General features: G+C 38.8%; 1 protein-coding gene across 3 annotated transcripts in view; it reads right to left on the bottom strand.

Moving 5' to 3' along the window:
- Nucleotides 1-12106, bottom strand: part of ARNT2 (aryl hydrocarbon receptor nuclear translocator 2) — a 181371-nt gene that overhangs the window by 53513 nt on the left and 115752 nt on the right. The gene's annotated exons all lie outside the window — the stretch shown is intronic.

Here is a 12106-nt window from a genome sequence, read left to right as displayed (position 1 = left end):
GCACATTATCATCTGCATCTATGGAAGATGCTGAGGAACCAAAGGAAGATGAAACAAATTATTCATGTATACATTTGCAAAACTTGGCTAAAACACTTGGTTATACAGGAAAGTTGGGTAGGAAGTATATACAGACACTTCAAATTATGGAGTGGGTTGCCATTTTTTTCTTCAGGGGATCTTCCTGATCCAGCAATTGAACCTAAGTCTCTTGGATCTCCTGCGCTGGCAGGCAGATTCTTCACCACTGAGCCAAGCTCCATCTCAGCCTGCATTAAAACTGAGGTCCAAAAGGGTATGATATAATCCATCACATGCTGTGAGGCTTGAGTGAGAGGATGGTGTGGAACCCCCCTCAGTCCAAGACCCAAATGTCAGCTTCTTTTTCACTCCCCTGATTTCACTCCCCAATTGCTGGTAGCAGGTATATTTGTGGGCTTCCCCAGCGGCTCAGTGGTAAAGAATCCACCTGCCAATTCAGGAGATGCAGGAGACACAGGTTCGATCCCCTGGGTTGGGAAGATGCCCTGGAGGAGAGCACAGCACCCCACTCCAGTATTCTTGCTTGGGAAATCCCATGGACAGAGGAGCCTGGTGGGCCACAGTCCATGCGGTTGCAAAGATTTGGACATGACTTAGGTGACTGAACATGCATGCACGGTGTATTTGTGGACAAAGAGAACAGTGGGTTCAGATACACCTTTGCCACACTAAGGATGAGGGTGCTATGCTACAGTCCAGAACAGGAAGCAGAGGAGACAGTGAGTGGTGGGAAGAACACTTGAATCCAGTCAGGATGAAAAAAATCATGTTTTTCTGTTCTACCCTGTGGAAGGAGGGATTCTGCAGGGCGAGGCTGTCACTGGCTGACCCCTGAGACCATCTGCCTAGAGACACCACAGTTCACTTGTTGATTGATTCTTCACCCCACCAGTGTTGAGAGCTTTCGTAGATTTTTAAAAGTAGTCACAAATGCTCTTTATGTACCTTCTATCAAGACTTGAAGTTAGATTTCCTTGAGACTACTTTGATCAATGAAATAAGTGGAAGTGATGCTCTTTGGCTTCTAGACAATGAGCCCCAGACACTCAGAGGATCAGAGACAGGTCATCCATATTGCACCCTGTCTCCACCCCTAGCCCACAGAATCTGAGTATAATAAAATGGTGGTGGTTTTATCACAAATGCATGAGTGTGTGCTAAGTCACTTCAGTCGTGTCCTACTCTTTGCGACCCCATGAACTGTAGGCCACCAGACTCCTCTGTCTATGGGATTCTGCAGGCAAGAATACTGGAGTGGGTTGCCATGCCCTTCTTCAGGGCATCTTCCCAATCCAGAGAGCGAACCTGCATCTCTTACATCTCCTGCATTAGCAGGCAGGTTCTTTACCACTAGTGCCACCTGGGAAGCCCTGATTTATCATCAAAATAAAATGTCTCAGTTAGAAGCTGCATCAGGAATTCTCCAGTGGTCCAGTTAAGACTCTGCCTTCCAGTGCAGGGAGAATGCGTTCAGTCTCTGGCCAAGGAACCAAGATCCCACATGCTACATGGTACAGTTGATAAATAAATAAATGTAATTATTTTAGAAATAAAAAAAAAGAAGGTGCATCAGCCTAGAAGTGCAGAGGAGAAGACTTAATGGGAACCAAAGATACAAGTCCCTTAAGTGTTTAAAAAGTACATCATATATATATATATATACACATATGTATAATATATATTATATTGTGTATAAAGAGTACATTATGCTAAATGCTGGGCTGGACAAGCTGAAATCAAGATTGCTGGGAGAAATATCAATAACCTCAGATATGCAGATGACACCACCCTTATGGCAGAAAGCAAAGAGGAACTAAATAGCCTCTTGAGGAAAGTGAAAGAGGAGAGTGAAAAAGCTGACTTAAAACTTAACATTCAAAAATCAAAGATCATGGCATCTGGTCTCATCTCTTCATGGCAAATAGATGGGGAAACAATGAAAACAGTGACAGACTTTATTTTCTTGGGCTACAAAATCACTGAAGTTGGTGACCACAGCCATGAAATTAGAAGACGCTTGCTCCTTGGAAGAAAAACTATAACCAACCTAGATAGCATCTAGACCAACCTAGAAAGTAGAGACATTACTTTGCTGACAAAGGTCTGTCTAGTCAAAGCTATGGTTTTTCCAGTAGTCATGTATGGATGTGAGAGTTGGATTATAAAGAAGGCTGAGTGCTGAAGAATTGATGCTTTTGAATTGTGATGTTGGAGAAGACTCTTAATCCCTTGGACTGCAAGGAGATCAAACCAGTCAATCCTAAAGGAAATCAGTCCTGAATATTCATTGGAAGGACTGATTCTGAAGCTGAAGCTCCAATATTTGGGCCACCTGATGGGAAGAACTGACTCACTGGAAAAGACTCTGATGCTGGGAAAGATTGAAGGCAGGAGGAGAAGGGGATAACAGAGGATGAGATGGTTGGATGGCATCACCGATTCGATGGACATGAGTTTGAGCAAGCTCCGGGAGTTGGTGATGGACAGGGAAGCCTGGCGTGCTACAGCCCTTGGGGTCACAAAGAGTTAGACATGACTGAGTGACTGGACTGAACTGAAGTGTATAAATAGGCTCCTTTGTAAGAATGCATTTTAATACACCAGCTAAAATTATGTTACCATAATTTGGCTTTGTAGAAATGAAGAGGAAAATTGTAACTTATTAAATAAATAGTTTTGGTCCTAATGTGGGCAGGTAATCTTTAGTTGTGAATGAGAGCCAAGTGTTTGTGAAATATCCAGAAAATTCTTCAGTAAACCCAAACTTCCTTAAAGAAGTTGATTTATGTGCCTGTCTCAAGGTTCTCCTCAGGATGCTGGGCTCAGTCTTCCCATGGAAGGGCTGGCACCTAAAACACTGGGGCTGAATATTTGCATAGGTGGCTCTGCAGCTGTAGGGACCCCAGTGCCAAGGAAGCTGTGATCATCACCGCTCAGACTACCAAGGTCTGGAGGAGGCTGTTGGTGACCACAGGAAGGCAGGGGTGGGCTCTGGCACCAGCTGGCGGAAAGGATTCAGGATCAAGCTCTCACATGCTTTTCTGACCAAAAGCCTCTGACAGGGCAGTGATGTGTAATCTCCAGATTATCATCCAGATATCTGGATGTTCTCTATTTTCCAAACGTTTGGGTAATATTCCCAAGTAATAGATGATCTTTTAAAATGGTTTTGACGGTTAGTACTCAACAATAAAAAGACAAATATAGCCCCAGTTAACAAAAGGGCAAAGGATGTGAACATTACTCCAGAGGAAGTATACAAATGCTTAGTAAGCATATGGAAAGATACTCAACATCGTTAGTCATCAGGGAAGTGCAAGTCACTACCATAATGAGAGTACTTCATATCCATTAGGATGGGCTACAATTTTTAAAAAATGCAATAAGAAGTGCTGGTGAAGATATGGAGAAACGAACCGTCATATACTGCTGGTGGGAATGTAAAATGGTGCAGTCGGTTTGGAAAACAATCTGGCAGTTCCTCAAAGGGCTAAACATTGAGCTACCATATGACCCAGCAATTCCACTCCTAGATGTGCACCCAAGAGAAATGGAAACATATGTCCACTAACATGGGTACATAGATGTTCACAGCAACAACAGTCCCAAAGTGGAAACAACCATGATATCTATTAAGGCATGAATGTATAAACAAAATGTGGCAGATCCAGATACTAGCATATTATTGCGCAATAAAAAAAGAAAATACTGACACCTGTTACAACATGAAAAATCTTGACAATATCATGCTAAGTGAAAGAAGTCCATCACAAAAAGTCACACATTACATGAGTGTATTTATGTGAAATGTCCAGAACAGGCGATTCCATAGAAACAAACAAGTAGATTAGTGGTCGTCTAAGATTTGGGGGGAAACAGTAACTGCTAACTGCTAATAGGTGTGCAATTTCTTTCTGGGATAATGAACATATTTAAAAACTAACTGTAATGATATAGTTGTAAAACTACGTGAATACACTCCAAACCACTGAATGGTATACTTTAATTTATACACTTCATGATACATGAATTATATTTCAATGCAGCTGGTATATAAACAATATTTTGAAAAAAAGGGGGATAGAAATAAGGGGAGTAAAAAGCCACCTACCAAAAGAATATCAAAAAATGATGTCTTGGTATATTTCTGGCCAGCCTTTTTGAAGCAAATTTAGAAGACTATATGATATCATTTTTTATTTTGGCCGCACCATGCAGCATCTTAGTTCCCTGACAAGGGATAGAATCCAAGCCTCCAGCAGTGGACACACAGAGTCTAAACCACTGGATCTCAGGAAAGACCCTAGAAAACTATAGATAAATAAAAAGATAAACATTGGAATTAACCTTGATTACAGTAAAATCCTTATGTCCTTTACTGTGTGTATATGTGTGTAATAAAATATCTTTTTTTACTAATATTGTTTTATAATCTGCTTTGGAAACTTTTCAGCTTATTGAGAAAGATGAAAACACATAAGTGTTTCTCAATAAGCTGAAAAGTTTCCAAAGCAGGTTATAAACAATTGAAGTAAAAAAAGATATTTTATTACACACATATATGTGGGTCTCATTTAAGTTATTTTTTATGTTTTTCTTTCCTTAGTGTTTTCTTCATTTATTTCTAGAGTATTATTAAAGTATAGATAATCAAAACTGTCAGTTTTTACTCTGGTTTTTGCCTTTGGGGGTCATTCTTTGAAAAGTACAACCTCTACCCCAAGATCATGTGAAATATTCACTCATATTTTCATATAGCACTTTATAGTTTTACATTTACCTTTAATAAATCTGAAATTTTTGATATGCTGTATCTCATGGTTTTGTAAATGATCAGTTGTCCTCAAACTGTGCACTACTTTTTCCTTTTGAAAATGCTTCCCTCATCACACACCACATTTCTAAAGATACTTGGGTCTGTTTTAGGTCTTATGTTTGTTCAATAATTGGATTTAGAAAGTTCATTGATCACATCTTAATTAGTTAGGCTTTAAAAGATAATTTTCACATACGGTAAGGCAATTACTCCCTAGTACTGTTAATGAAAATTTTATTAGCTACTTTTATATTTAGTGGACTATACAAATTTCAGAATTAACTTTCATTTGAAAGAAATTCCACTGGGACAGTTATTAAAATTGTACTAAACATATAGATTGGTTTAGAAAAAACTGAAATCTTTGTAATACTAAGCCTTTATATCAAAGCATACACGACTCTCCACTTAGCTATATTCATACATAATTCACGTATTAGTTAAATTCATATCCCTCAATATTATTTTATAGTTTAAGAAACATTTTGCATTTCATGTTAATGCTACTAACATGCATTTTAAAGTGTTGCTATTTTTTAAATTAATTTATTTATTTTAATTGGAGGCTAATTACTTTTACAATATTGAAGTGGTTTTTGCCATACATTGACATGAATCAGTTATGGGTGTACATGTGTCCCCCATCCTGAACCCCCCTCCCACCTCCCTCCCCATCCCATCCCTCAGGGTTGTCCCAGTGCACAGCCCTGATAGCCCTGTCTCATGCATTGAACCTGGACTGGCAATCTAGTTCACGTATGGTAATATATATGTTTCAATGCTGTTCTCTCAAATCATCCCACCCTTGCCTTCTCCCATAGAGTCCAAAAGTCTATTCTTTACCTCTGTGTCTCTTTTGCTGTCTCACATATAGGGTCATTGTTGCCATTTTTCTAAATTCCATCTATATGTGTTAATCTACTGTATTGGTGTTTTTCTTCCTGATTAACTTCACTCTGTATAATAGGCCAGTTTCATCCACCTCATTAGAACTGATTCAAATGCATTCTTTTTAATAGCTGAGTAATATTCCACTGTGTATATGTGCCACAGCTTTCTTATCCATTTGTCTACCAATGGACATCTAGGTTGCTTCCATGTCCTGGCTATTGTAAACAGTACTGTGATGAACATTGGGGTACATGTGTCTCTTTCAATTCTGGTTTCCTCAGTGTGTATGCCCAGCAGTGGGATTGCTGGGTTGTATGTCAGTTCTATTTCCAGTTTTTTAAGGAATCTCCACACTGTTCTCCACAGTGGCTGTACTAGTTTGCATTCCCACCAACAGTGTAAGAGGGTTCCCTCTTCTCCACACCCTCTCCAGCATTTATTGTTTGTAGACTTTTCGATAGCAGCCATTCTGACTGGTGTGAGATGGTACCTCATTGTGGTTTTGATTTGCATTTCTCTGATAATGAGTGGTGTTGAGCATCTTTTAATGTGTTTGTTAGCCATCTATATGTCTTCTTTGGAGAAACGACTGTTTAGTTCTTTGGCCCATTTTTTGATTGGGTCATTTATTTTTCTGAAATTGAGCTGAATGAGCTGCTTGTATATTTTTGAGATTAATTCTGTCAGTTGCTTCATTTGCCATCATTTTCTCCCATTCTGAAGGCTGTCTTTTCACCTTGCTTATAGTTTCCTTCATTGTGCAAAAGCTTTTAAGTTTAATTAGGTCCCATTTGTTTATTTTTGCTTTTATTTCCATTACTCTGGGAGGTGGGTCATAGAGGATCCTGCTGTGATTTATGTCAGAGAGTCTTTTGCCTATGTATTCCTCTATGAGTTTTATAGCTTCTGGTCTTACATTTAGATCTTTAATCCATTTTGAGTTTATCTTTTGTGTATGGTGTTAGAAAGTGTTCTAATTTCATTCATTTACCAGTGGTTGACCAGTTTTCCCAGCACCACTTGTTAAGTTCAGTTCAGTTCAGTTCAGTCGCTCAGTCGTGTTCGACACTTTGCGACCCCATGAACTGCAGCATGCCAGGCCTCCCTGTCCATCATCAACTCCCGGAGTTTACCCAAACTCATATCCATCAAGTTGGTGATGCCATCCAACCATCTCATCCTCTGTCATCCCCTTCTCCTCCTGCCCTCAATCTTTCCCAGCATCTGGGTCTTTACAAATGAGTCAGCTCTTCATATCAGGTGGCCAAAGTATTGGAGTTTCAGCTTCAAAATCAGTCCTTCCAATGAACACCCAGGACTGATCTCCTTTAGGATGGACTGGTTGGACCTCCTTCAGTCCAAGAGACTCTCAAGAGTTTTCTCCAATACCACAGTTCAAAAGCATCAATTCTTTGGCACTCAGCTTTCTTTATAGTCCAACTCTCACATCCATACATGACTACTGGAAAAACCATAGCCTTGACTAGACGGACCTTTGTTGACAAAGTAATGTCTCTGCTTTTTAATATGCTGTCTAGGTTGGTCATAACTTTCCTTCCAAGGAGTAAGCGTCTTTTAATTTCATGGCTGTAATCACCATCTGCAGTGATTTTGGAGCCCCCAAAAATAAAGCCAGACACTGTTTCCACTGTTTCCCCATCTATTTGCCATGAAGTGATGGGACCAGATGCTATGATCTTAGTTTTCTGAATGTTGAGCTTTAAGCCAACTTTTTCACTCTCCTCTTTCACTTTCATCAAGAGGCTCTTTAGTTCTTCCTCACTTTCTGCCATAAGGGTGGTGTCATCTTGTTAAATAGATTCTCTTTTCTCATTGTATATTCTTGCCTCCTTTGTTAAAGATAAGGTGTCCATAGGTGTGTGAATTTATATCTGGGCTTTCTATTTTGTTCCATTGATCTATATTTCTGTCTTTGTACCAGTACCATACTGTCTTGATGACTGTAGCTTTGTAGTATAGTCTGAAGTCAGGCAGGTTGATTCCTCCAGTTCCATTCTTCTTTCTCAAGATTGCTTTGGCTATTCGAGGTGTTTTGCATTTCCATACAAATTGTAAAATCATTTATTCTAGTTCTGTGAAAAATACCATTGGTAGCATGATAGGGATTGCATTAAATCTATAGATTGCTTTTGGTAGTATACTCATTTCCACTATATTGATTGTTCTGATCCATGAACATGGTATATTTCTCCATCTATTTGTGTCATCTTTGATTTCTTTCATCAGTGTTTTATAGTTTTCTATACATAAAGTGTTGCTATTTTTATAGATGGGTATTCTTTTCACATTTTATTTTCCAATGTGTTACCGATTTTTTTTAGTATTTTATAAATGGCTTTGCACCCAATTTTCTAAAATATTTTCAGTAGATTTGATTTGATATTTTAGGTAATCATATTATCTGCAAGTAATGTTAATTCTATAACTTTCTTTCTTTTCTCCCTTTTAAGTAATTATACTTTACTTTCTTTTCTTATTTTAGTGCCTGGAGTATAAATTGCAACACAAACGCTGATTAATAGAGGTAGTAGTGAACATTCTTCTTATAGTCTTCATTTAAAAAAAAACCCTTCTAATATTTCACCAGTCTGTAAGATACTGATTGTTGGTTTCAGATATTTGTATTGTCTGCACTAAGAAAACATATTTCTATTATTGATTTATAGATACTTATTTAAAAACATTAATAGATAAAATCAATTCACTTTCCTCCATTAATTAATTAAATTAACAGGTCTCTTAATATTAAACCATTCAAGTAGTCTTGTAATAAATAAATATATAATTTGATTTGCTAATGTTATATTCAGCACCTGTATGTTCATAAATGAAATTGGGTTCATTGTTTTCCTTTTTGAAGTGCCCATGTCAGGTTTTGTATTAAAGTTTTGGGAACTTTAAGAAACAAAGCCAAACACTTGCTGTCTTCCTATGCTTTGTAAATGTTGAAATAATTTGCTCATAAAACTTTGAGGCCTGGCACCATTGGGAGAGCTGTTCTTTGTGAGCTTTTTCAAGTTATTGCCTAGTTTTGATCTCCTCTCACTAACAAAAAAAAAAAAACAACCTTTCTTTGATTCAATTTTCCCAGAAATTAACTTTCTTCCCCAAAATTTTAACATATATAAATTTAAATCATGCACACTATGTTTATAAGGTTTTAAACTTTCTTTGATAAATCTCTTCACCCTTAACAAGCATTTGTTTTCTTTTTTAAAAAATAAGGATTAGACTCATCAGAAGTTTTCTCTTTTACCAGTCTTTATTTATTTACTTATCTCACACACTAGGAAAGTAATGCTCAAAATTCTCCAAGCCAGGCTTCAACAGTATGTGAACCGTCAACTTCCAGAGGTTCAAGCTGGATTTAGAAAAGGCTGAGGAACCAGAGATCAAATTGCCAACATTGGTTGGATCATCGAAAAAGCAAAGAGTTCAAGAAAAACATCTACTTCTGCTTTATTGACTATGCCAAAACCTTTGACTGTGTGGATCACAACAAACCATGGAAAATTCTTAAAGAAATGGTAATAAAAGACCACCTGACCTGCCTCCTGGGAAATCTGTATACAGGTCAAGAAGCAACAGTTAGAGCTGGACATGGAACAACAGACTGGTTCCAAATAGGAAAAGGAGTACATCAAGGCTGTATACTGCCACCCTGCTTATTTAACTTATATGCAGAGTACATCATGAGAAATACTGAACTGGATGAAGCACAAGCTAGAATCAAGATTGCTGGGAGAAATATCAACAACCTCAGATATGCAGATGACACCACCCTTACGGCAGAAAGGAAAGAGGAACTAAAGAGCCTCTTGATGAAAGTGAAAGAGGAGAGTGAAAAAGTTGGCTTAAAACTCAACATTCAGAAAACTAAGATCATGGCATCTGGTCCCATCACTTCATGGCAAATAGATGGGGAAACAATGGAAACAGTGAAAGACTTTACTTTTTTGGGCTCCAAAATCACCGCAGATGGTGACTGCAGTCATGAAATTAAAAGATGCTTGTTCCTTGGAAGAAAAGTTTGGATCAACCTAGACAGCATATTAAAAAGCAGAGACATTACTTTGTCAACAAAAGTTTGTCTAGTCAAAGCTATGGTTTTTCCAGCAGTTGTATGGATGTGAGAGTTGGACTATAAAGAAAGGTGAGAGCCAAAGAATTGATGCTTTTGAACTGTGGTGTTGGAGAAGACTCTTGAGAGTCCCTTGGATTGCAAGGAGGTCCAACCAGTCCATCCTAAAGGAGATCAGTCCTGGGTGTTCATTGGAAGGACTGATGCTGAAGCTGCAACTCCCAATACTTTGGCCACCTGATGCAAAGAGCTGACTCACTGGAAAAGACCTGGATGCTGGGAAAGATTGAGGGCAGGAGGAGAAGGGGATGACAGAGGATGAGATGATTGGATGGCATCACCAACTCAATGCACATAAGTCTGAGTAAACTTCGGGAGTTGGTGATGGACAGGGAGGCCTGGTGTGCTTCAGTCCATGGCGTCACAAAGAGTCAGAGACGAGTGAGCAACTGAACTGAACTGAACTGATTTATTTACTATTGAAGTATAATTACTTTACAATGTTGTGTTTGTTTCTGCTGTACAACAGCATGAATCAACCATATACGTATACATATATCCCCTCCCTCCTAAGCCTCCTTCCCATCTTCTCCATCCCATCCCACCCCTATAGGTTTTCTTTTACCAGTCTTGATGAATAACTATTATCAACAGGATAATAATTTTGTTTTCTAATTTAATCTTTCTCATTTATATTTGTTCATTAATTCTATCCTTTTAGTTTGCTCATGTTATTTTGTTATTCTTTTTCTATGTTTGTAAGTTAAATAAATTCTATTTTCATAAGTTAAATTCTTAATTCATAAGGCAAATCCTACTTTACCCACACTTAATAAGAAAGGCATTTCAAACCACAGCTTCCCTACTGTTTTGGTCACATCATGAAGTCTTGATATGGAATGGGGCCATAGTTGTTAATTATGAAATAGTCTGTAATGAGAGTTTAATTGTGATTTCCACCCTTCAAAGATAGGTTTCTCTGCACAAAGGTTGTAGCTGGTTTACCCTTTCATAAGGACACAAGTTGTACTGGATTAGGGGCCCACACAACACCAGTATGATCTCATCTTAACTTAGCAGGGCTCTACTGCCAAATAAGGTCACATTCTAAAATACTGGGCTTCAACCCATGAATTCTGTAGGGAATTCATTCCAACCCATAACACCTCTGTGAATGCTCTATATGTTCATTTTTGAACATGTAGGTTAGCCATGACACAGATCTAACATGTGAACTGAGACACCCCCTTTCTGCACCCAAGACAAGCATCACTAATCACTAATAAATAATGGCATATTCCCCCCCCAGTTATTTTATCCATTCATTCATTCATTCATTTGGCTGCATCAGGTCTTAGTCACACGTGGGATCTTTTGATGTGATGCACAGCCTCTCTAGTTGTGGCAAGTGGGCTCCAGAGCATGTAGCTCAGTACTTGCTGTGTGTGGGCTTAGTTGCTCTGAGGCATGTGGGATCTTAGTTCTCTGACCAGGGATCAAACCCTTGTCCCCTGACTTGCAAGGTGGACTTTCTACCACTGGACCACCAGGGATGTCCCTCCTACTAGTTACTGAAAAGCAGGCACAAAACAGTTCATCAAAGCGGGCCGTAAAATAAAACCTGCTTGCTGCTTCTGTTATCTTAGCTTAGTGTTTTATTATAAACTTGCACAAATTCTTTCCATAGCAATGACTAAACAACAGTGTTAAATAGTGGTATTAGTAAACCTGGGTTCCTTCTAGGTAGGTTCTGCAGGGTGTATGAGCAGGAGACGAAAGAGAAACTCAGTCACCAAACACTCACCGGGGCCCCTCTATGTTCTAAGCCCTGTGCTCAGTAGCTCAAATAATACAGCAATGCATATGATCTGGTCCTGTCATAAGCAGGGGAGACAAACAGATGCAAAAAACCTATAACACGAAGTACTCTGTGACACACCTCTTGGCTGGGAAGTTGTTGGCAGAATACTCCTGAAGGCTTTACAGACAAGGGTTCATCAGAGTCGGGTGTGTCTCTGTGTCTGGTGGGACCAGCGTTGGCCAGAGAAAAATGTCTCTGGGGATGTGTCAGGGGAAGGAGGTGTCTTAACAAGTCCAGTACAGTTCCTTTACAGTGTCACAGTTCTGAGTCCCATGCAGTCAAGGGCGAGGCACTGAATAAGTATTTCTCATGTAAGAAAAAAGCCTACAAAAGCCAACTTCTCCATGAACAAATTTATGTTTATCAGTCTCAGAAAACCAGAACAAGGTCTCTA

The sequence above is a fragment of the Dama dama genome, chromosome 13, assembly GCF_033118175.1.
Source record: "Dama dama isolate Ldn47 chromosome 13, ASM3311817v1, whole genome shotgun sequence".
Lineage (NCBI taxonomy): Eukaryota > Metazoa > Chordata > Mammalia > Artiodactyla > Cervidae > Dama > Dama dama.
This window is presented reverse-complemented; position numbering and strand designations above follow the sequence as displayed.